The sequence below is a fragment of the Acinonyx jubatus genome, chromosome A3, assembly GCF_027475565.1.
Source record: "Acinonyx jubatus isolate Ajub_Pintada_27869175 chromosome A3, VMU_Ajub_asm_v1.0, whole genome shotgun sequence".
Taxonomy (NCBI): domain Eukaryota; kingdom Metazoa; phylum Chordata; class Mammalia; order Carnivora; family Felidae; genus Acinonyx; species Acinonyx jubatus.
Window position 1 is genome coordinate 105,516,185 of NC_069388.1, and position 23,425 is coordinate 105,539,609.

A 23,425-nucleotide genomic window follows, 5' to 3' on the forward strand; every position below is an offset into this window, starting at 1 on the left:
TTCTCTACAGATTATTTGCTTTCCCCTGACTGCTTGGCTTAAGCACCAGGAAGTGTTGAGTGATGTCAAAAACAAAAACAAACAAACAAAAGAAACTTACCAAGCTCATGTATAGAACAAAAATGTGCCCAAAAGGGAATGTATAACTTAATTAGAGGAAACATGAATACTAAATATATGCAGTAAAAGACTATATAGATGGTAAAACCAGAATTATTTCCATTAAAGAGCATTTGAAAAGAGAACTTTCACATTCACTTTGACAATTTTGTCATATATAAATATATGCACATGTGTACGGCTGTATCATAACCATTATATATTCTCAAATTCACAAAAGTATACCTGGCCAATGAGCCTTGATTTTAAAACATATTAGAGTTAAACCTTTAGAATCTCAAGGAGCCACCCCCACAAAAGTAAATTTATATTCCATATCTCTCCAGTCTTCTTCCACAGAATTTGCAAAGTGTCCTTAAGACAGTGTTGACATGACATTCAGTTAGGAGTGGGAGGGACCAGTTTCACTGGATGTTCATTTTAGGAATCATATTAAAATACTGTGTATCTCATGGTTTTATAAATTACTTACAAGGTCACAAGGTAGCTTTTCACAGAAATATGGTCATGCCACTGTCTCCTGGTGGTTATCCTTCTTGCGGCTTATGTTGGATTTCTGTGTTCCAGCACAGCCCCAGGAACAGCTCCTCGGGTCTCTCAGCCCCATTCTCCCAGTTTGCAAACAGGGATGACCTTACCATGGCCCTAACTTCAGTTCTGACACACACATGGACACAGGTGGGTGCCAGTGAGGGCACTAAATGGAATCATTGCCTCCATTTTTTTAGCAGAAGTCTCTTGGGCTCAGAGTAATCACATTTCCTCGCCTAATTGGTGGGAAGAGTATGGCACTCTATTTACTTTTCCACCACAATTCTTGCCTCAGAGATATATTTTGGGAGCACAGCAATATTCTACTCTTAATGTAACTTGTCAACCAAGGTAAAGAAGGCATCCCTAAACTATTTTCATTCTTCTCTTAATTCTGCACATATTTTCCATAACAAAATTATAGAATGGTAAAGCCAGAAGCTCTCACTTTTTAAGTGAGAAAACCAAACTCCAGAGACGTAAAGTGACAGACCTAAGATCCCACAATTGCAAATGGATGACCCTCAAGGACTCGGTTCCCTGACACTAACTCCAGAACACCGTCCCCTACTCTACCTTAGTGGAGATCTTCTCTACACAAAATTGGTTGGAAGAGTGTTTTACGTTGTCCCTTTGAATGTACGTGACAAGAGATAATCCAATAGCTGGGAGGCATCCTGAACTTCTAGGACCTCCCAGAAGCTGAGGCTCTGGATCCCTGCCATGGGCTGTGTCTCCAGCTGGTTTTCTGCCCACTCACAGCCTGCGAATGTGCAGATGGTGAGGATATCATCATTTCCACCATGGAGGTGGGGGAGAGAAGAGACACTGTTTCATTTTAGTTTATTTCTTTCCTTGTTGTTTGTCATGTTAAAATTCTCTCACATTTGCAGATGTTAACCAACAACTAGGGGGAAAGAATTCTTGTTTCAAGTGCAGCCATAGAAATGGCATAAGAAAAAAAAAGGATCTGTCATTTATTAAGGAGAGAGAAAGCAGAGGAGGAAGGAAATCTAGGAAGAAATAGAAGAATTTGGAAAGAGACAAGGTGGAAGGAATGGAAGAATCCATGACAGAGCTCAATCCCATACTGTTCTTATAATTAAATGGTGCCTTGCACCTCAGCCCAAATGTTCACTCTGATAGAATTGTCTTCTCATTAGCATATGCAAAATTACAATTGCACAGTATGAGCTCTCAGGTAGAGATGTCCGTATTACCATAATGAGCCTGTCAATCTTGTGAAAATGAACAGAAACCAATATGCCCACAAAAGTTTACAATCTCCCAAGAGTTTGGTAGATCTGACAAGTTGACCAGCTCTTCAGACCAGCTAGCCCTCACTAGGATGGCATTACCTTGGAGTGGGTGTCTTGTAGGTTAAGACGCCACTCTCTGCAGTGAAATTTGAAATAAAAAAACAAGTAGATTTTTAACCCAGTTCTATAAAGAGAATGACATTTTTAAGAGTTGCAAACAGTAATTCTTTGCTGCATTGAACTTCATGTTTTCTGATGACCTTTCGGAAGAGGAAGAGGCTGTATCTGTGTGACGCAGCACTGTAACAGCCTGCAAAGAATGCATGTTTAACATCACTCGTTAAGAGCAACTTGATAGGCAGTGTTATGAATTCAACGTGCCAAGTCTGGGCACAGAGCATTGGCTGACTTCTTACAAAGTGGTGTTCTTTTTGACCCTTACAATGTAGGGAAATGACTTAAGACCCCAATCTCATGTCTATTTTTAACCTATTGATGACTTAGCAATTGGAAAGAACTCTTTTTCTTGTAATGTGTAACTTACCAGTGCTAACATTTGCCTTCTGCTTAGGTGGAAGCTTCCCAATGAAGTTAGAGCTGGTTTGCAATCTTATTTTATTCCCTTTCAAAACAAGCAACTTCTATGGTGACGGGTTTGAAGACACACATTAAAAGAAAGGCATTTTCTTTTTTAAAAAACTTGCAAACAAACTTGCAGATGTAGAAAGAACTGTTTCATTATATCTTGGTTTTGGCAAACTTCATTGTGCTCGCCTCAAACTGCATGAAAGAATAAACCACAAAGTTCAACATCTGAAACCAGATTCACATTAATAAATTATAAATTCTTATATGGACATATTCTAGAAAATTTGGAGACAGACATTAATAGAAGGAAGAAAACAGTAACCTCTAGTTTTTGTATCCATCATTAATGATCACTGTTGACTTATCGTTTGCTGAAGAGCTTTACAGATGTATAATCATACTGCATATATGGTGGTGTAAAAACACAACATTTTTCTCACCAAAGCCTATAATGAGAGCATTTTTCTATACCATGTACTGTAAATATCTTGAGGAATGGGATCACTTGAAACGCCATTGCATTTATCTGTAATGCCTCGTATGTGTTGAAGCTAATGTGGGGGAAATAATGGCATCTGGCTATGTGGTTGGATTGGATAAACTTCTAAGAGGAAAGAGATGTAAGTCAGATGAGACTTAACTCTGTATTTACTTGTTAAATGGTGACCTTCATCAGTCAGACAGACTCCGTTACTCACCCTCTCCCCCAACTTCCAGGCATTGCCCTGCCTGGAAAACACAGAGTAAACACAGGCTGAAAGCTTGAATAAAAAGATCTCCTATGAGACCACTTCCTCACACAGCTGATCAAAGAACAGAGGGTAAAGTAGTGAGGGAATCGTGAGACAATCCATAGGCCTTTCAAGCTTTGTTTCCAAGTGATTTACTAAGATGTCGTCCCTGGGCGGCTAAGTTCATCTCTCAGGGACGCAGATGCCCCTCTTTGGAAGAAAGATGCTTCTATTCTTGTTTTTCCTCTCTCCCTGTCTGCTCTTCTGAAAAGAAGCATGCCATACAACAATGAAGAGGTTTTCCACATTAGCCTTCTTGCCAAGACAGCCACTTCTCTTTGTTTAAGTCTGTTTACCCGGTCTCTTTGGCAACATGAAGTAGAAGTTGACATTTTTTTGTACCGCTGACTAGCAGGTTTGGTTTTTCCTTTGTCTGAAGCTTATCCACCTCACACACTGAGCTTTTGTAGTGAGTTTTTTAAATGCAGTCTAAAAAAAAGAAGAATGATTTTCGCACCCTAATATTTTAGTAGTATGCCATTCAGACATCCCGTATTTTAGCGGGGTCTCTGAAGCAAAACCTTCAGTATGATTATTGAACAAAACATGTCTTCTTTATTACAACTTGCTAACATTGAACTCTGCTCTGTAATTTCAGGAGGTTCTGTAGATCCATACACATGCTGCTGCTTGATACCTTCATGGCAATGGCCTGTGGGGGCCAGAGGCTGAGAAGCCAAGAAAACTAAAAGGCCCGAGTGGGAATCAAACTCCTACCTCCCTTAGTTCTATGATCCCATTAGCGGAACTACTGAATATTCATAGGCACTTTTTTGCATTTAACATACTTACGGTTTTTTTTCAGCTATATAGCACTGAAGTACTCTGGGAAAACATCCCACCTGTCCTTCTCCAAATCCCAAATTAAATACGGGCCATAGAGACTTGGTGAGGAGAAAGAAGGTTTCTTCAGTAGCAAATCACTGCAATGGTGACCCAAAAAATATTCCAGGGGTGCCTGGTGGCTTAGTCGATTAAGTGTCGGACTCTTGTTTTCGGCCCAGATCATGATCTTACGGTTCATGAGTTCAAGCCCCACATCAGTCTCTGCTTGAGCCTGAGAATGCTTGGCATTCTCTCTCTCTCCCTCTCTCTCTCCTCTGCTCCCCTTATCATGCTCTCTCTCTCTACAAATAAATAAACATTAAAAAAATATAAAATATATATTCTGTCTGTACCTCTATTGAAAAGATTAATTGGACCAGTCATTCTTATTTATTTATTTTTGTCCAGAGTATTTTAATTGTAAAGTGCCAGTTAATAATCACCAACTTTAATGAGAGTGATGTTAAGCACCGATTATTTGCCAAGCATGTCCTAGATTGTTTTATCCAGTTAGTACTTACAATCTCTTCATAATGCATATGCTATTCTCATTTTCTAGATCAAGAAAGGGAACTGCAAGATGTTAAGTGATTTGTCTAATGCCACCTATGGATAAGACAAGAACTTTAACTCAACCTAATTCCAAAAATATATTCTCCTTACACCATACTAAATGTCTTCCCCCCTAATAATAAAGCAATACCTAAGACACGATTCTCTGTATTTCCAGACAATTTTTATTCTGCTAACATTTTTAATATTCATCACAATATCCATTTAACAATTAGGGAATTGTTTCATGGGTTGTTAATTCAGGGTATGAAACAATGGCTTTGTTTAAATTACTTTAAAAATGTCACACACACACACACACATGCACACATACATACACGTTTTGAGACTAGATATCTAGATTAATAGATTTGAATGTGTACTTCTTAATAGAGCCTCAACACTTTTCTTTGAAACAGCTATCTCTACTTATCAAAATACTTTTTTTTCCACAAATAAAATCCACAAATTGAACATCCATGAGTCATTTCCAGTGAAGTCTCCACCCTTCCTTGTCTTAAATAAGGTCTTGGTAGCTAATCAGATCAGGAAGCATTTTGAGCCACATAATACATTATAGTTTGTCAGTACTCTCACTATTTAAATGATTCTTTGGCAATTTTTACTACCATACAACCTGAGAAACAAAACAATGGTAATATTCCCAACTTTAAATTAAAAATTTCTTAAAAAAAAGTTCTTCAAAGCATGGATATTTCCATGGATATTGGAAAGCATGGATATTTCTTGAGGATTCATGGAGAATAATGCTTCTCAGGGTGGGAAATGGAAAAGTCAGCACCTCCTTTCCCTCCTACCACCTTTTTTTTAAAGTTTATTTATTTATTTTTGAGAGAGAGAGTGAGCAGGGGAGAGACAGAGACAGAGAGAGAGAGAGAGAGAGAGAGAGAATCCCAAGCAGTCTCCACACTGTCAGCACAGATCCCAATGCAGGGCTCGAACTCACAAACTGTGAGATCATGACCTGAGCTGAAATCAAGAGTCAGATGCTCAACTGACTGAGCCACCCAGGCACCCCATCCCTCTTACCACCTTGATGGAGACTGGCAGGGAAAGGCCCAGGCTTCCCCACTTACCTGAGAAGCACGAAAGCTTTTGAAAATGTGAAACATGGTAAATTATGCGAATGAATCATACAGACACTGAATTTTGAAAACCACTGATGTCATGGGACACATTGTTTTGTTTTTCAGCACTCATCCCAAGTAAAGGTACTTACAATTTTGTAACTGGTATTCTATTTATTTCAAAAGGTTTTGAGAGAACTACTTTCAAGACTGTAGGGGCATTTGTAGATCAACAGGCCTGTTTTCCATTTGGTCAGCATTGTAATGGAGACCTTCCTGATGGGCTAATGGCAGCCCTGAGAGGGGCCACACCAAATGAATCCATCTGTTTAGTTGTCACGGTGACATGCAGCTCTTAGCTTGGTCTCCTTCAGCAAGTCATTGTTTTATTAAATAAACTTCTTATTCACCTGCCTGTAAGATCATGAAGAAAATTGGAAGGAGCCATAATACCATCTCCAGAGCGATATCGTTTTGTGGAATTAGGTTTTCATCAGTTTGTTTCCTAGAAGGTATTGCAGCAGGACACAAAGGGCTCAAGGACACAGTCCTGTGACATTTGGCAGGCTTACCCCATCTTCGGCTCATCCTGTTCTCACCGAATGTCCCTAGAAATAAAAATCCATTTTGCCCCTGGTGGATGGGGAATCATCCACAGAAGACATCATTGGGTGTAGACTTATTTGTTTGTTTTGAAATTGTTTATGGGCAAAACGTTACTTTACAGTGAACAAATAATACAACAATTTCAAAGCCAAAAATGACCTAAGATTCTCAAGATTCCAGCTACATCTTCTCTATCAATAAGCAGTAGGTCATATTCTGGCTTCTTCCTGTCTACCATCACCTTAATTTGGTTACAAATGTAATCCATTTATTCCCAGCTATATGTCACTCACAGGAGACTTATTAAACCTAGGGAGAAAACAAAACAAAACCTGACATATCTTATTATCTCCCCCAATAGGATCTCAATAGGAAAACCTTAAAATAAATTTCAAATGACTATGGAAAAATGCACCCTATAGTTGGTACTTGATGTTTAATATACAATCTGGAGTATTTAGTTTGCTTAATATGCCTTAATGTCCTCAAACACTGAATTTTTAAATTCACTTATCCCCTAAAAAGTGATTTTTTTAAATTCTAGAAATAGTTTCAGTGTGATAGAGAACTAAGGTTTAAAAAAAGTCAAGCCATCTGTTTTAATGAACTCAGAATCACTACCTTCCATCAAGCTTCAAGGCAGGAAATAGACACAAAATATCATTGCAACATTTTGTTGGGAATTGAGCATAGCAGACACAAGTTTATGTTTTTGCCTCTGAATCTATTACAGGTGATAGAGGAGGCAGCACTAAACCTGGAGTCAGAGAGTCTATATTTCAATCACAGTTCTGCCCTTAATTACCTGTAAGACCTTTAGCAAGGCACTGAACTTCTCTGCAGTCTGGTGAAAGTCTTGACCTCACCTTTAACACGAGGACTGGAGGAGATAATCCCTAAGGTCCTTTTCTCTTGTAAAATCTAATTATTTATGCATATTTATTAGAATCCGATGTGTAAATTTGCATTTTTCTATTAACATATTAACAAAATCTAAAGCAGAACTATAACCTGGAGTGATTAAAATGTTTATCATTTGAATGCTGTCCAATATAGTTAATGTGACATATATGCCCCGAGCCTTTTTTCTTCATTTTTGTGGCAACATCTGCTGCTCTTGCATTTGGGAGAGTCTATTTAAATAATCACATTAATAAAATCCATGCCTCAGACCCATCTCTATACACATACACACACCCACCACACACATACCAAACACACACATACACAAGTCCACACATCTTTGCTGTGTTCTAAAGTTGCTTTGGTCAGGCTTCTTCTGTATTCTGACATTAAGCATTTTCAATCACCTGTCAAGTGATGTGAAGCAAAGCCCTTCTGGATGTGGCCTAGTTGACTGGTCAGTACAATGGTGGGCCTCAGCTAAGCAGTGCCCCTGGCATGCTCTCAGGGGGCAGTAGACTTCTTCAGTCCAGCCTCCAGAAAGCCAATACCCCATGCTTGGAAAATTCACCAAGACCCAAAGCCTTCACATAGTTAAGAGTTGATTCCAAGGTACCACCTCCCCCCTTCTGCCAAGGATTCTCCTTGGCAAATTCTCCTCTGGCGTTTTAGTCTACAGGAAGTACACAATGGCCTTTCCACTCTAGCAAGTTTTCACACTAAAATGACTGTTTCCCACCCGTTAGAAATTACATTTCAGAAAATGTGGGGAAAGAAGGAAGAATATGAGGCAATAATGGAAAAAGCTCTGTTTGTTTGTTTTTGTTTGTTTGTTTGTTAATAGAAGTCTGTTAGACTGCAAGCTTTGTTAGGCACTGACAGCAAGATCATGTTTCCATGTCCTGGTCGCATCTGACCATTTTCCTTGAAAGGGACAGAATTAAAACCGAATTAAACAAAGTTCTCTCAAACGTCATTATGGAAGCCCAGGAACAAGGAGTCGGATTTTTTTTAAACAAATTTTATGTTGAAGAGAATGCAAACCTCCCATGAACAAACGGACTTAGTGTGAAAGCAGATCAAAGCAATAAGGGTTCACCATCTACTTTCTGAAATGAATTAAACAGCAGCCACTTTTCCTTATAAAAGGTCTCTTTGGAATGCAGTGTTGGAAACACAACACACTCAACTGGTGGGTCTTAAAGGTGGATGCACAGAAGGATCGACTCCTGAGTGGACCGACCAGCCCAATGTCTGGGCCACGCTGCTCTGATCTGAGGTTCTGCTTAATGAAAGTCAAGAAGAGTACTGCAATGAATAAAGTCTGCAGTGGGGACTAGTTGGAAGCATTTTGAAATGAACCGGATTGTGTAGAAGACAAGTAGAAAAACATCGTCGCCCTATTTGACTCTGGCCAAAAGTTGCAGGATTACAGGGTAAACCCAATAAAAGCAGGCATTCTTAAGGGGAGTCAAGACCGCAGTCTGCATATTTCAAGTTTCCCCTGTTCAAAATGGGTTTCTAAAGCCAGGTCTGGAGGGATGTGTATCATGAGCTTGTAGTGTGGGTGCAACCACGGATCCGCAAGAAATGCAACTATAGTCTATCTGGAGCCTGTGTTTGGTTTTTTTGTGTGTTTTTTTTTTTTCTTCATCTGAACTTGTCTGTGTATGTGTGCAGCTTAAAAATTAAGTTACTGACTAGCTAGGAAAGAAATATTTAAAATCTGCTAAAACTCTTAAAAGAAGAGAGGTTAACTAAAGAGCTGTTTTATCAACTAGTCCAAGATAGATCATATAGTATAACAACTAAAATCATAGGCCACTGAGACAAACCTGTCAAGTCCCAGTTCAGCTACTTCCTAACTGTGCCAACTTGGACAAGTTGCTTGACCTCTTTAAACATCATTTAATGTTTCCTCATTTATAAAAGAGGTTTTAGAGAATAAAATAATGTAATATATATAAAACAATCAACATCTCTCTGACACATAATACATAATTATATATAGTTCTATTAAAGATTATAATAAAATGTAAGCTATCATTGCAGCTTAGAAACTGGACATGATGTCTGTTTGGGGACATTTGCCATTATCGTAAAACATTTGTTTGCATTTATCACAATAGGCATCTCAAGAGAGCGGCAAATAGTGCAGGGAAGGAGCGATTTATCTACTTTTTAAAATTGGAATGTAGTTGGCACACAAATGTGACATTAGTTTCAGGTGTGAAACAGTGATTCAATAAGTTTATACATTAGGCTGTGCTCACAAGTGTGGCCACCATCTGTCACCATACAACACCATTATGATATCATTGGCTGTATTCCCTATGCTGTGTCTTTTATCCCTGTGATTTATTCATAATGGAACTGGAAGCCTGTATCTCCTACTTTCCTTCACCCATTTTGCCCGTCCCCTCACCTCCCTCCCTTCTGGCAACTATCAGTTTGTTCTCTGCCTGTATAGGTCAGATTCTGCTTTTTGTTTCCTTGCTTTCTGGTTCCACATATAAATGAAATCACACGGCATTTATCTCTCTGTGTGTGACTTAGTTCACTTAACATAATACCCTCTGGGTCTATCCATTTTGTCACAAATGACAAGAGCTTATCCGTTTTTAGGGCTGAGTAATATTCCAGATAGATACATATCTCACGTCTTTATCCATTCGTCTGTGGATGGACACTTGGGTTGCTTCCGCATTTTGGCTATTATAAACAATACTGTAATAAACATAGGGGTGTATATAAGATTAAGTGATTTTTTTTTAAAGAGTCAACTTTACAAATAAGATGAAATCAAATGAAAATATTAATGCAACGACATGCTTTCTCTGGTTTGGTTTATTCTGCTGAACTAGATGGTTCCAGTGAGCCTTGTGTATTAATGGTTCTTTTCTAGTCAGAAACAAACAGATGAGTACAGCATAAAGTCAGAATGTGCAGAAGTTTTACCTTGTCAAATTCCATGCTTTGCTAAATTGTCCTCCCAAGCACTCTGTCTTGAGAAATTCTCACCAATCTACTTGAGGTTTACACATTATTCTCTCCAGGTGGGCATTTCCTGTTTCCTGTTTACTTTTACTGCTAATTTTGTCACAAGATAAAAATGGCTTGAACGTATCTCTTCGTTTACAGGCACTTCGTGTGACCACGTAGTGTAGCATGTGTTGGGCAGAAAGGGGTATCAGGAATAGACCCTTAAAACTAAAGAGGAGGGTGTCATGTTGGGAAGAAAGATCCCTTATCTAGAATAGCACAAGGGTTAGAATTCCAAGCTGTGTGCCACTTCCATGAAACTGTGTCAATTCAAGTGGGAATGATTCTCAATTTATACTGAGTTACTTTTATTTTGATTTTCCATGGCCGTAACATATGGTTTGTATCATAGCCCATTTCAGCTTGCTCAATTATATTGGTTGCCTATTTTTAAATAGCCATTTTTATAATTCTTTCAAGAGCTAGGAAGCTACCTTTGAACACTGTAAATCATCAAATGGCCTCTGATTTACTGGATTTACTAGATTCCTTATCACTTGGCAAATATATACAGCAGACATTTTCCAAAGAGTGAGTGCACAGAGTCTTATCCTCTAGACATTCCTTCCCTTTGTTAAACACCCGCGGGATCACTTGGGACTCCAGCAACTCTTTCCTTAGTAGGAAGACGCCTCAGGATCTCAGGAGTGCCCCCGTGTGGCTGCTCCAGAGTGTAACTGATCCTCTTTCACTGATTCTCCTGAGGCTGGCTGGGGTTGCACTCCACAAAGAGCAAAAGCCCGGCTGAAAATTGAGGCAAACCTGTTCGTTTCAAAATATCCAGCAGTAGGAAAAGGCCTTGATCATTTGGAGAGGGGCTGAAATTGACTAGTGCTTTGTGTCGGATTTTTTTTCTCTGTTTTTTTTTTTCTTTTCGGTTTTTCATATCATGCACAACACTTGCCTACCCAACTCCAAAAACAACATTCTCTCACAGCAATTGCCAGGGAAAAACATGAGGTGGAAAAATCAGAGTAACGTCTTCCCTTAGGGTGAGATTATACAGGAAAAGTCACTGGACAACTCCCAGCCTGGGTTTCATAGGTTGGCAGGAAAGGCTGTCATTACCTTAGCGTTGTTGGGAAATTTAAGAGATAACAGATGTGAAATGTTCAGGACGGACACTCACGTAGTAGTAGGTGCTCAATAAACAAAATGGCGGTGGTTATCCTGTGGCCCTCTTCATTTGCATGGAGTCTTTCCTGATTCACCTCCCATTGCTAAATCCAAGAATCCAGAGCTTCTGCTTACTTCCTAATATCCTAGGGAGAAGGTCTGGAAGACTTCAAATTTTCTAAATAGGAAAGCTTAGAGGAAGCAATCTAGCTGGAATGTAATGCTTGCAGCTGCGTTTTCACGGCTTTCCATTAAATTGCTCAAATGTTCATTTTTCGTATCAGAGAAGGCGGGCTGCTGATGGAGAGTTGGCCCTCCAACTCCAGAACCTTCTGCACTCAGTAATTACTCAGAAATGTCACAAGCTGTCTACAAGCTGTGCCCATTCTACCTCTTTTCCTTTTACATTGTTCCTGATTCAGGTGGTCCTCTCGAGGTCTTAGACATGTTTCTTTATCCTCCTCTGTAGACCTATCAGGGGGAGGTCCTAGAGCATAGAAATTCTTATACCGTCTGAATATTTTGTATCTGTCCTGGGGGAAAAAACATACTCAATTCTAAATGCACAGCAGAGGTGGTGCCCTTGCCACAGTGAATATATTTGGAGTGCACAGGCCAATCCATCACAGAGGAGGAGTGCAATACCCTTCAGAAGATATATGGTGCTGATGTCACTTTGCATTCCTTTTCTCGTTTTCCTGGAGTGAGGTCATGGGCCACAGACTCCATTTGAATGGGTTTCTTAGTCTAAAACAGGTAAAACCAACTCTCAAGCCATGATGTCACTAATATTTTGATAGCGAAACTTAGACTTGAGAAATTTTTCCAGTTGCTTTTCATGAGTGGGAAATCACTCCAGTAAGTATTGACTTAGTTTAGTCTAAACATTTAGGGGTTTCCTTAGTATCCAAAGCATCATAGCTACTTTACGTAGAAACTAAGGGTTCTGAAATGGCCCGGGCTGACTTTGCTCAGAGACGCAAATTTAGCTTCCTTTTTTTTTTTTTTCTAAGCGAGCGTAGAAAGTCTTGAACCGCGTTATGGTTGTATCCCTCTTGGTCTTCTGCTATTATTGAGTAATTATAGGCAGGGTATCTTAAAACCTCTGGTCTTTGGTCTGCTCCTGACAGGATGAATAAAGCGATAGCGAGGGTAAACGTTCAAAGAGGCGCCTCGCGCAAAGAACTTGTGGCAGCTGTCTTCCTAACATTTTTAGGCCTTGGACATTCAAAACAGTAGCTGCGCCATTCTGTTTCCTATGGAGAGCTTCGAGAAGGGAGAGTCCAGTGGCTGGGCGCAGCCATTGTTCTTGTGAGTGGATGGAGATCTATAATTATATCATTTTCTGCTCCGAGCACGTGCCATGGGGAGAAGCTACATAAACACAGGCAGCCTGACGGGGGGATAGCCAGGACGACAATGAGATTGCAAATTACACAAAGCAATTTTACTGTTGATGGAATGGGCTTTATTTGCAAATATGGAATGAAATGGAGACTTTTTACCCTTAGGTTTTAGCTTGTTTTTCTACAATGGTATTTACAAAGAACTAGACAGGCCTACTTAAATACCGCGGATGTTTTCAGTTCTAGCAGACTCATTGCGCCTCAATATTCACATATACATTTTCTCCCCACCTTCCTCTCTCTCTTTTTCTCTCTGTCTCTCACACACTACACGTCTTTTCCTCTGCTTCAGGAAGTCATAAGTCATTGCTGCTGTATATAGCAATTACGTAGTCAAAACGGAAACAACATGGTGCCATTGTGTTCCTTTCTTGGGAGTCTGCCCCAGAGCAAGTAGCAAGCTACAGGAAATACACCAAACTGTCTGGGGTAACATTGCTTGAATTGTAGGATTATGCATAATTATTTTTTTCTACCCCAAATATTTAGCAACATAAATGTATTAATTTTATTGTTAGGAAACACACCTATGTCTATGTGTCTGGTCTCACTGCATTTAGACAAATTAGCAGATATTCATGATGAAAAAACTCCCATCCCTTCCAGACCCGAAAGGTAACAAGCTAGAGTCTGTGGGCGCCCTTTATAGAAGCAGAAGGTTTAGCCTGGGTGTCACAGGCTCTGAACTGGGCCAACAACAGATCACTTTCGCACCCTTCCGTCTCTCCCTTGTTGAGGGTCGTTTGCAGAATTTGGAAGGGCAGGAAGGTTATTGATATCCCAAAGCTGGGGGATGACGAAGAAAAGGTGTAAGGGGAATTAATAGTTATGGCAGCCTTCTCCACCCCATGTGCTTTACTCATGCTATGTCTTTTAATGCCTGTGAGGAAGGAATTCACTGTCTGTCTTAAAAGTGACACACGTGCGTGTCTACATGTGTGTGTGTATACATGTGTCCATACTGGAACAGTATGCCTGGTACTTCGTGTGTTCTCAATACGTATTTATGGAGTGGATTACTCTAGTACTCTAGACTTACATAACTTTGAGCGTCTTGTATACCTGTGTATCTATACCCCAAAAAAGTGTTTATAATCCCATTCATCTGCAGAGACATGAACGGTAGGAAGATGGCTACTCTGAGACTTGCGGAATGTGGCAGGAACGTTTTTCCTTCCCTAATGCTACAGTGGAGTTCAATTCAAAAACTCCTCTTAACCAATCCAAATAATGGCATTTTCCAGCTGCGGTCTTACATTGGGGCCAGTTCAAGTGCCAAAAGCCTACCCCAGAGGAAGCCAAAACAATCACAACTTGAACAGTGAGAGTATTTTCCACCCATCATCGCTGCATGACACATTGTCTCGGGGGCCTCCTCGAGCTTGGGGAGTCCTCGGCTCTGCCAGAGACTCAGCTCAGAGTCGGCCACCCATCAACCCTTAACGAGAGTTACATAATAAGTATTCTCTGTCCCTGGGAGAACCCATTGCCAGTCATGATTTATGACCAGGAGGGCTTTCTTTCCCCACATATAATGCCATAACTATGTGCTCAAAATAATACACTGAAACCCCAACCATCATCAGATAGCTTTAAATTAAGCCCCACCGATGGGTTTCCCAGGCACTTGACTTGGAGGTGAACACTGATTTCACAGTTGGCTTTATTATGAACCTGGGTCATTTGATTCACGTGACATCAAAGTACAGAAGAGGTTGAAAACACTTTCCTTCTCTTATTATATTAAGGCATTAGTTCAGTTTCTAAGGTGCAAAGTAGTAATCCCCACATAATCAATAGATTTTTGTGAGGAGATACATACTTTCAGGGAGGAGTTAAAATTTTATTTCACTTAGCAAATTGGACTAGCTCCTTTGAATATATACGTGGGCAGTGAAGGTCCTGATATTCAATTCCAGAGCTTGACTCCTCTCTCCAGGAAAGAATGCACTAGCTTTAACTGGCAGGGATGTGGATAGCATTCCCAAGGCAGCACACTGATTGTGTGTGGGGAGGAGAGTCAGGGACCTGAGTTTTAGTTCAGCCACATGAACTTCTTTCTGTACCTTGGACAAAGCATTTATCTTTTTGGACCTCGGTTCCCTCATCTGCAAAGTAAGGGGCTGGAACAGACATCTTTTAGGTCTCTCAGCTCTAAAAGCTTTGTAGATCTAAGTCTGTTTACCATAACAACAGAAAGTCCAAAGATGCCAGAAACTGGAAAAATCATCAGATGACTCCGTGACCTCAGGATGCGCCACCCAGACAGCTAATGCTATGCCTCAGCCAACGATAGGAATAGTGATCGAAAATGAACAATGATGAAGATGAACATTAGAGAGGTAGCATTTGGGCACTTCACTTATCTTAAAATAAACCTCCTTTATGTTTCTTTATGTATGCTTGACATTTACTGACTGTTGCTTCCTATTCAGATGAAGGTTACTGATGTGATTTGAGTAAGATGTGGTCACAAACTTCACTACATAATTTAAAATTATTCTCCATAAAATTCTTTTTTTTTCCTGTTACACTTCCATTAAGATTTATTTGGGAAACTATACGGCCTCAATAATAGAATCATATCTTATGTTTTGGAACCGTTTCCATGGCAACAGTGACAGGTGCAAGTTCGGGTATATGCATATGTTCGTTTGAAAGGTTACTGCAATTATCTCTGTAAAGGTAAGTTCCATAGCAAACAACATCCAAGTACCTACATTGTTGCTCTTAGGAGAGAATGGCTTCCATAGATAATAATATACATTAATCTCCTCCAGAAGAAAAAAAAGTCCACAAAAGAAATTCTTTGAACAATATTTGAGTTATTTTATATAACAGAAACTCATACTTAACTTCCTAGAATATGCAAATGTTGTAAGGAATTTGGAAGATTTACGTCATAGCTCTTAGGGGGTATTGCTAGTGTGAAACAGAAGAGGAAGCTGGACAGTAACAAAAAGTGATTAGGACTCCTACAAAGGCCATTGAGTTCGAAGATATGCATTAAGTCCCCCCCCCTTTGCTATACAATCCTACTCTTCTAATCTCCAGTCTCTCTGTGTAGATAGATGCCGTCTAAACAGCACATCATTATGAATATATATACCTTGTCATTCCACGGAAAACAGTTGGAGACCAAAAAAATAGTGATCTGTGCCACATTCACATGTTCCATTTCTCTTAAAATAACACACTGTAATTGGAGCATCTATGTGCCAGCCTAATGTGGACATCCCTACCTACATGCCCCTGATTTTCTTTGCCTTTAATGACCATCCAGTGACTTAGGTGCCCAGACAGAATTAAAGGTCCAAAAGAGCACAGTCTTTTGGATCATATCCAAGGTCTCCTCCGGGTTTCTGCTTCCACAAACTCCTAAGTAGATTCTCACCCTTTGTCTACTTGACTTTTAATGACCTACCACCTCTCTCAAGCCTTGCTTTCCTCTTTGAACCAGACCCATTGCCTGCTAACACCTTCCTGGCCTGTTCTGTCTTAGGACACGGCCTCATTCTATTAGATTGTAGGCTTCTTCATCTCAGAAACTTCATCTCCCTCTTGTTGACCACACCCCTCTAGTTCCTAGTCCAGTGCCTCCCCACATCATAGGTGTCCCAGGCCAGAGTCCGGGGGTGGCCAGCCTGACTCCAGTGTCCCTGTCCTGGGCTGGATTCACATTCAAACAAGAATGCTGAAAAAAGAAAATAGGTTCCCAAAGTAAGATGCTTTCACAGGTAGCGGTGAAGGTGGCTGCTGTGGATGTAGGTGTTGTTGGCTCTCCATGAGAAATGCACACACCCAACAGCAGTTTAACCTGAGGGGTTTGTCTTCTAAGTGAGATTTATGTGAAAGACATGAGAGAATGTAATTGCCCAAAGCTCAGGGGAGGAGATCCGTGTAAGGAGCTCTGCAGAAGAATTAATTTTCAGAGAAAAGTAAGAGTTCTGGATTCACCACCATAGATGGGAAAACCCATTTGAAGAAAAGAATGGGTATTTTGACCTCAAATCAAGAAGAAAAAACAAGGGGATGAAAATATAGCCCGATACAACCATTTTGAGAGAAATAGTCACTCCTCCAAAGTGTCACCTATGAAAATAAGTGGGAAGGTTTGGAGTCCTGAGCCATCAAAAAGATCTGTAGATGTGGGCACCTGGGTGGCTCAGTCAGTTAAGAGTCCACTCAGGTCAGGTCATGATCTCACCGCTCGTGAGTTCAAGCCCTGCGTTGGGCTCTGTTCTGACAGCTCAGAGCCTGGAGTCTGCTTCTGATTCTGTGTCTCCCTCTCTCTCTGTCCCTCTCCCACTCATGCTCTGTCTCTTTCTCTCAAAAATAAATAAGCGTTAAAAAAATAAAAAAAAGAAGATTTGTAGATGTATATCAGGTATACTCACCAAAATTTGATGTTAATGCCAAAAGGGTGATGGATATTTTCTATTTCTTATACGGATATGGATATGAAACTCTTCAAAATCTAACTTGAATTTTGCCTTATTTTCGCATACTACCTTTTTCAGTTCAGAATAAAAGAAAAAACTGCCAAGAAGTAGTACCTCTCTTGCATATGTGGCATTTACTATTCTTGTGGAAATACTGAGTATTCCTTATGGTGTGTCCTAAGACAAAGCAGACCAGGAAGATTTTAGCAAGCAGTGATGGGGCCCGTTCAGAGAATCGAGCAAGGCTTGAGAAAGGTGTTAAAGGTCAGGCTTGATTTCTCCCTTCCCTCTTAGTTTGGTGATACAGTCTGAGCATTTAACTGCTGGTACATCGAGACAGGTTTGTTTTAAACTGCTGTCAGCCATATCCATCATTTCTGCCTTCCACATATATGGCAGCAGGTATCGGCAAAGGGAAAACTTCCTCCCACATGAAGGAAGCTTTCAAACAAAGACGAAAGGGCTCTTCTAAATGGAGAGCAAAAAAAAAAAAGTCATCCTTTTAATTTGTTGACAAACGTACTATTAGCTCTTGTTCGTGCAGGCTGTAAAGTAAATATGGTAAAGAGCAGACGTTGATTTACATACAAAATTTGCATTACATTTTATATGAAATATCTGCCTAGGCTCATTAATTCTAAACAACATTCAATTAATTATAATTTTAACGGAAAATTGAACAATACATAAACACTTCCCATTTACCGAACCATGCATACTGTGTTCCTGCATCCTTTTAGCAATCAAGTAAAAGCTGAGATGGAAAATTGTAACCATCTCCTTTGTCGAACTAAGATTGTAAAACAGGTAAGGGCAAGTGTTTATCTTGTTTTACAGTGTAGAGCTAAGTAGTGCTTCTCATCTGACCTCAGATGTAATGCCTGAGTTGTTAGGATGAAAGCCATCCTCTAGAATGTGCGTTAAGGGAACTTGAATGAAGTAATGAGGGTCAGAGCATTCCAAGAAGCGGGAAAGGCACAAAGTAAGAACAGCAAGAAGGCGCAAGTGCCCAGGGTTTGTCTGGAGCTGAGGATTTGTATACAGAACTGAGGAACCAAGGCAAACCTACAAAAGCTTAATCTTGAGGGGAACCCATAATGTCTCTGGACCGGCTGGGGCTCACGTAAGCCATAAGCTCACAAAGCCTTCTCATAATACAGTGGCTTCTCCTTGAGCCTGGAGTCTGCACAAAGGCCGCAAACTGGGGATATAGAGATATATGGTAGCTGAAGTTGTAGCGCCAGATTTGGAACTTGTATTTTAAAAAATCAGTTCATCTTCCTAGACCTTAGTTCTGAGTTTTGGTTGGGCTTTTCACAGATCAACACCACCACCACAAAAGTATCTGAATCCATCTAGTGAGACAGGAACTAACCCAGCTTTTTGTACCAACGTCATGGTCATTAGTAACTTGACTCTTGTAGATGTACGTCATTCGTAGCTTCAACCTACATACTGTTTCCTTCCTAACAGTCTTTCTTTTACACACGAATAACTGCTCCTTAAGGAACCAAGCACAAAATACAATGGGGTAAAGAGATAATGTGTATGACACACAACATAAATGCTGCCGGGCTGTTTCCAAAGCATTTTTAGAAAAGCATAGTCATCGGGTGATGCTCAGAAGATCACAGTCCCTTCCAGGAAAGGACATGGAGATGGAGCACATCAACAACAGTGGTGCAGTGCTGTGGGAATAGAATGATCTAGAAGTATTTGGGAGAGTTGTCAGCAGAGCATCTTGCAGATAATGTCAACTCTTGATTGACTAAACAAATGAAGTGTTGTAGCCGCATAGAGAGTACGAGAGAGAGAAATACGAGGACAGGTTCTACTTTGAAAAGAATTAAGGGGTTTCTCTGGCAATCGTTTGAAGTGTTTTCTCTGTTTAATTAGTTCCCAAGTTGTGTTCTTCAATACAAATTATCTTTATTTATGGGAAAATATATTTTTCTGAACTGCATTGTTATTTTTCTATTTTTTTATAATTTGGAAAATGGTATTCATGCATCTCAGTGGGGTCAGAGGTCATTAGCTGTCTCTAATTGGCACCTTTTCTACTCAAGTTTTATCCATGTTAATTGCACACAGAAGAAATTCGGTTTATATGTGAATAGCAGCCAGGTAACCAGCTTTTTAGTACATAGTCAAAATGAAAGGTTGAAATCAGTCAGCATCATGATTATGGTTATTAGATTACGTATAAAAATAAATACAATTTGGGGTGCCTGAGTGGCTAAGTCAGTTAAGTGTCCAACTCTTGATTTTGGCTCAGGTCGTGATCTCAGGGTTCATGAGATTGAGCCCCACGTCAGGTTCTGCGCTGACAGCAGGGAGCTTGCTTGGGATTCTCTCTCTCCCTCTCTCTCTCTCTCTCTCTGCCCCTCCTCTGCTCACAAGCATGCTCTCTCTCTCTCTCTCTCTCAAAATAAATAAACATTAAAAAATAAATACAATTTATTAACATGTGAGCATTTTAGCATATAACCATTATGAAATGAATCGTGACGGACCCACAGTAGCCTTTCAACAAATAACGGCTTGAATACACGAGAGAACACTTGCTTTCCCTTTCTCAAAGGTTCATAAAAGGCAAGCCATTTAGCGAAACCCATGATTTCAGTGGTGCCAATCCACGACTGCCTTCGCCAGGCCCCACAGCAGGGCTCTTGACACCCGGGGATTTGGGCTGCAGCCGCTTGCTTCTGCTGTCAAATTCTCCAGCTTTGTTTCTCAGGAGGCTGCAGCTGCTTCCATTTGGCTGTCATTCCAGTGCCACGCCGGTGTAGACGGCAGGCTTTTCCACATCATCCTGTGGCCCCCAAAGCTAAAACTAGCTCCATCTTGCTGCTTCTATGTACGTGAATTCCCACGGAGGCGTAGCTGTGTATGTCATCTGCGCATAGGCAGAGTGAACGCTAATATCTACTGCGGGAAGAAAGAAAAGCTCTCACGTGTGTGATACTAGAGCGTGGGTATCCTTTACACTGAGACGCGATGAGGTGGAGAATAACTGACTTTCAGGAGTTCTGTATTTCATAGCAGAGAGCTGTGTCAGGGCCTTGACGATAATTTTATTTACGAAGGGCAGTAATCAAGGGAAATTGTTTTTTTTTTTTTAATGAAATAAATGATTTCATTTGGAAAGAAAAAAGCAATTTTCAGCACACACTACACATATGCTAAGTGCATTTCCTCTTGCGGGAATTCATTTCCCAGGATGAGCTGAATTCTACATAAGTATGTCTAGACTGTGAGCCCTTGGAAGGCAGGGAGCAGCCCCTTGTTTTCTGAGTTTCCTAAGACAAAGGCACAAACTGAGTCCAAACGACACAATTATCTCTTTGGCCACAATAATCAGCACTGCCCTGGCATTGTTGCAGAGCCTGGTGCCGGAGGTAGGGAATCAGAGATACAAGACAGAATGCCTAATTCCAAAGAACCTCGTAAAGGAGAGAAATTAATGGTTCTTTTTTTGCACATTGGTATGATTAGGATATAAAGAAACAAAACACTCTAAGAGGTCACAGAGGATGGGACTCAGCCCCGGGTGAGATGAAAAACATCCTTGGGGCACCTGGGTGGCTCATCGATTAAACGTCAGACTTCAGCTCAGGTCATGATCTCACAGTTCATGAGTTCAAGCCCCGCATCGGGCTCTGTGCTGACAGCTCAGAACCTGGAGCCTGCTTCAGATTCTGTGTCTCCTCTCTCTCTGCCCCTCCCCCACTCACACTCTGTCTCTCGCTCTCAAAAATAAATAAAACATTAAAAAAATTAAAAACAAAAAGCCGTCCTATTATGGATAGAGAGTCCCTGGTTTCTATTGCTCATAATTTACAACACCCATAAGACAAAGAACCATAAAGAAACTTAAATATCAAATTAAAAAGCTCCTTGTTATGTAATAAGAGTTCAGAGAAATAATCAGAGCTTTGACACCCAGTAAGAGTAATCAAGAAAGGTCCCACAGAGAATGAAGGTCTCAAAGTATTAGCTGTCCGCTACTCTATTTAAAACTCGATGGTGAGCCCTGCCAGCAATGACCCTGTTGTTAAAATGCTTCCTAGTTGTAATCATTACCTGGCTTTACATTTTTCAAGGGAGCTACTTTGATATAGAACAGTATTAGGTTTGCTCTGTCCACACGTTTTATTACACCTCCTGGCCGTTACATTAGCAGTGTTAACATCAGTTGCCTCTATTAATAGATGTTCATTAGTGGCACTTCCATTAACTAATTTCAGGATTATACTAAAAGCTACCAAGTAATCTTTTAGATCATTCATTAACAGCTGGACGCCAGCATTTGCTACTTTTATGGACATTCAAGTGTGGACACATTAATCAAGAGTGCTTCCACTTCATCTCGAAGAAGGAAACAAAATGTAAATCAGTCTAATACCTATACTGTTGGTTCTCCTCTGCCCTCAGAGTAGAAGGGGTAGGGTAGGAGCATCCAGGTATTTTCCAGAATCCTAAGTGTCTGTAACTGCCTCATCTGTGGAGGAAGGATCCAGGTCTGTATACAGAAACCAGATTATGCTCAAGTGCCTTGACATTCCAGGCCTTTCCTGTGCCTGAGCAGGTGTGTGGCTCCCCCATGCAATCTCTGATTTCCCAAGCCTCTGTTTTAATTCTGCATGGATCAGAAAGCTGACCCTTGAAACCAGAGAAGTTTGCAATGCCGAGAAAATACACATGGTATGCAATGCTTCCAAACCTTCATCTTCTTGAGTCTTGGAACAGTATGTAATCACAGAAGTGCTGAATAGACCCAGCAAGGCTAAGTTTGAGCAATTACGTTGCGAGAGTTGAACCAGCCCACTTCGCCATCCCTTGCCCTGCCTGTCACCCAGCCAGCTCCCATGTGTTTGCAAATTAACTGTCATATCAAGGCCCGGCTTTGAGAGGGGAAAACAATAAAACCCACTGTCATTTCAAGTGATTTAAAATAGGTAAGTTGGCCAGAATAATGGGAAGTGAAGCTGGCTTGGGAATTCATCACACGCCCCTACGGAAAAGAGAGTACTGTTTATCACCTTATTTACTTGTTTGCTAAGGTAGTGGAGCTTGCCACTTATGTAAAAGCATCAGGATTGCTTGCAGAGCAAAGTATAAATAGAGCAACTCTAACACTGAAGCTCACCGTTCAAGTGATGAAAGTACTTGTCTATGTCTAGCAGCTCCTAGGATTACACCAGACAAATGTGCTTATCCAAGTGAGGCCAAGGTAGTGTGATGCTTAGGTAGTGGTGTCATCTCTGGGAGGGACCTTCACCTCCCCCACCCGTCTCCATCTGAGAAAAAATAGAGGGTTTGATAGGCAGAAATGCAGCTTCCCGACACATCCCCTGCTCCAACCTCATTTTCCCATCAAGCCCCGTGTATAGAAATTATGCATCTTACACTAGGTGTGAGAGAGATTCTGCGTGATTCATTATAATCTTTGACTCTATCCCACCTCTAGTGCCATCTCCCCAGTCACTACTTTCTTTTGTTTACAGAAAAGGGGAAAGGATTGCAAAACGGGATAAATGCCATGGTCTGGCAAAGAGAAAGCTATTAGTAGCCATAAACATAGCAAAAAGAATTGCTGTTTGTTCAGTACTGTGAACGGTTCGTACACTACTACTATGTTCCAGGCACTCGTTTCACTACTGTATAGATTTTTTTCTCATTTCATATTCCTATGCAATTTGAGATATTGTTTGCCATTCCCATTATGGAAATGAGAAACTGAGGCTTAGCAAGGTGGCATGCCCATAAGTCACGCAATTAACCAACATGAAAAGCACTGCAGTGCAAATCCCTGTGCTCTTTTCCATACACCCTGCTGCCGGCAAATATATTCCTTGGTTTCTCATGGAACACTCAGAGGATAAAGTGGAATACACTTGGAAGAACCGCGCTTATCTACTCTAAACCCAAGACTTCAGCCCTCCGGGCAAGTTGTGTTAAACGGAAAAAAACTAAGGAACCAGAAAGTATAGACCTGGGTTCTAGTCCCCTCAAGACATGAACTTCACTTTCATCTTCTGGAGAAGATGGAGTAATATTCCTGAGTCAAAAATTGTGAGAATTACACAAATAGTCTTCAACCCTGCGGTGACTCAGAATCATTTGTGCAGCTAAAAAAAAAAAAAAGAAGAAGAA

At 40.6% G+C, this 23,425-nt stretch overlaps 1 protein-coding gene and 2 long non-coding RNA genes across 26 annotated transcripts in view; 2 read left to right on the top strand and 1 right to left on the bottom strand.

Annotated features, from left to right (window-relative positions):
• The window catches only part of SLC8A1 (solute carrier family 8 member A1), a 390,461-nt gene that overhangs the window by 248,211 nt on the left and 118,825 nt on the right, over window positions 1-23,425 (top strand). The window lies entirely within an intron of this gene.
• The window catches only part of LOC128311270 (uncharacterized), a 133,892-nt gene that overhangs the window by 87,254 nt on the left and 23,213 nt on the right, over window positions 1-23,425 (top strand). The window lies entirely within an intron of this gene.
• LOC113592504 (uncharacterized) overlaps window positions 1-23,425 on the bottom strand; it is a 49,866-nt gene that overhangs the window by 23,486 nt on the left and 2,955 nt on the right. Inside the window, exons 1-2 of one of the 10 annotated variants that reach the window (XR_008289553.1) lie at window positions 22,419-23,407; window positions 2,455-20,197 (exon numbers count right to left, since the gene is read on the bottom strand). This is a non-coding gene — a long non-coding RNA (uncharacterized LOC113592504). Of the gene's footprint in view, window positions 1-2,454; window positions 23,408-23,425 lie in introns of those variants that run through there. The other 9 variants (XR_008289555.1, XR_008289560.1, XR_008289556.1 and 6 more) reach the window with 9 other exon arrangements.